Here is a 2596-nt window from a genome sequence, read left to right as displayed (position 1 = left end):
AACTAACCACGCCCACAATACAACTCAGCATGGAGCTTCTTGAAAAATAAAACAAACAAATTGAAAATGAGGCTGAATGTGAGAGGCAGGACCAGGTAGAGCTCTGTCTGTTGAAGGCCATCCTGCTGTGCATGAAGAGATGTAGGCCAGCCAGGGCTAAAAACTGAAAATAAAATTAAAGCATATATTTCCCACAAAACATTCACTTCAAAGCTGACACAAAACATTTAGAGTGAAGGATTTTTCAATGACAGAAAGATGTACCCTGTAAATTTATTTCATAGGTTCTTAGAGAAACACTTTATTTAATAGTAAACTTTTCACACTTCAGCACCGGGACTATCACTGATTCAAAGCACCAGGGATAGCTGTGTGACCACACAGAGCATCAGTGAGGAAGACGATGAGTAAGGCAACCATATAACAGGTGACACCCATTGCCTCAGACAGGAAAAAGCCTGCTACGGGCCGCAGGAACATATCATAGGAACTCAGCTGGTTATGGCAAAGTCACTACCTGAAGGGATCAAAGATTTCCTCCAGAGGAAGCCAAATCCCAAGGAGCTTTTGGTGTTATTTGGCTTGTTATATATCAGCTGTCTGTTGTTATGAATATCACGTGTGCCTTCATAGTTTTCCCAATTGATTTTTCCCCAAGAAGGGCTAACAGTGTGGACTGATCGCTCTCTAGACATACACATTCCAGGTATTTGGAGAACAGCCTCAGGAAAGGCTTCCTTCCCCCCAGCCCATCTGTTTCTCACCTTTCAGCACTGGAATCAGATATCTCCCTTAGCAACTTTCAAGGACTAACAGAAATAACAGTCCAGACCACCACATGCAAGTCTCCTGATTTAAGGTAAATTTCACAAGGAGACACCACCTAGGTCAGGTGGTAATAGCTTTGAACAATTTAACTCGGTCCCTCCTTTCTTACAGCCTTACTAACTTTATAGACCTTTAACTCCTTACCTAACCACTTCTAGGAATATTTAGATAACCTTGTGAGCTGACAGCTATGCTCAGCCAGAACCCCAGTTCAAGCCTCACTGTAATTATCATCATTGGCAGCATCCGGCCAGGTCCATCCACAGACCAAGGAAAGTACCTTATCAGAGATACCTCTGTACTCTCTAAGAACAGACTTAAGCATCCAGACTACCCTTCTGAGAAGGCCTGGCGGATGTGCCAATTAAGCTTAACTTCCTCCTTTCCCAAATCTTACCTCTAGTTCCAGATCTCCCTTTAACTATCACCAGAGGCATCTAGCTGTACATAGGTTGCCTAGCGACTGAGCACACTTTCCCCCACCCTTCAGAAAAACAGCAGATAGCTTGGACAGATAGGAGCCACAGGAAAAAAGAAGGCAGTTTTATTTTCTCCCATTGACCTAGCAACTTATAGATTCTTAACGTTTTCTACCAATCACGTTTAAGGTTATAGTTGAGTACATAAGATCTCTCTTCTTAGATATTACCTGAATTTAGCTTTTAGCTAATTCATTTCCACATTAGTCACTTCCCTTTTGGGTTGCAAATGATAATTAACAATTACTGCCCTCTATGTGATTCTTATCACCCCTCCGTTTGACCCCGGAAGCCTGGCTTTGCACGGCTAAGGGATTACTGCTTGTAAGTGTATATGTACCGGGACGTCCAGGGCACGGGAGGACAGAGAAGATTGGGAAGAATAAATGACTAGACTAAGAGCTCAGTGTGCTGAGATTCTTTTTCCTGAAAATAGTCCTCGCCGTTCTTAGTTCTCTCTCCTGAGCCCCTGGGATGTATAGTATTAAGGCTGATCCCTCTAATATTATACAAGAAAAGCCCAGGACAAACAGGAGAAGGGCTGCTTCTTGGGAGATGGTTTCCTGGCATAGCCAATATCCAAGCTGCCAACACCACATCAATGCCAGCCCCTGATCCCTGATGCAGCTGTACAAACTGTGGCAGCCCAAGTACCAATACACTGTGCTGTGGTGTGAGTATCGCTGGAGGACACACTGGCCTGGAAATCCTATCTGACCTGCTGGAGAAGGGAACCACTGCAGGGGGCTGTTGAGGTGTGGCCAAGCAGACACCAGCCTGTTTAGATCACTGGCAAGGAGAGGATTAGAACTGGAGAAATAAGCACTATCTAGCTGGTCTTCATTACTTCAATCTAGCCCTTATCAGTTTACCCCTTTTCATGCCAGATGTTAAGGACACCAAATGCTGAGTAGGAAAGAAGGTTTTAAAAGAAACATCATGAACCTTGATAGCAATAAAGATGGGCAGCCACAATTTTGGAAAGTAGCAGACACTCCAACACAAAACTCTCAAAACACACAAAGAAAGAATACTGACCAAGGATAAAATGTAGCATTTGTTAGAATGCTATATTATCAGCATGGGTTCATTTTACTCAACAGTTTCCAAACACATGACACAATCACTAGTAGAATGGTAGGGAGAAAACAGACAGAAATGCTGGGAAAGTTCAATGTCTAACACTTAGTGACAGATAATGAAATCAAACAGAATATTAGTGAGAAAGAAAATCATGAACAGCACAGAAAAGGAATAATGCCCAGCAGTCTAGAGAATCATCCACACAA

The sequence above is a fragment of the Peromyscus leucopus genome, chromosome 1, assembly GCF_004664715.2.
Source record: "Peromyscus leucopus breed LL Stock chromosome 1, UCI_PerLeu_2.1, whole genome shotgun sequence".
Classification (NCBI taxonomy): Eukaryota; Metazoa; Chordata; class Mammalia; order Rodentia; family Cricetidae; genus Peromyscus; species Peromyscus leucopus.
Note: the sequence above shows the minus strand (reverse complement) of the source record.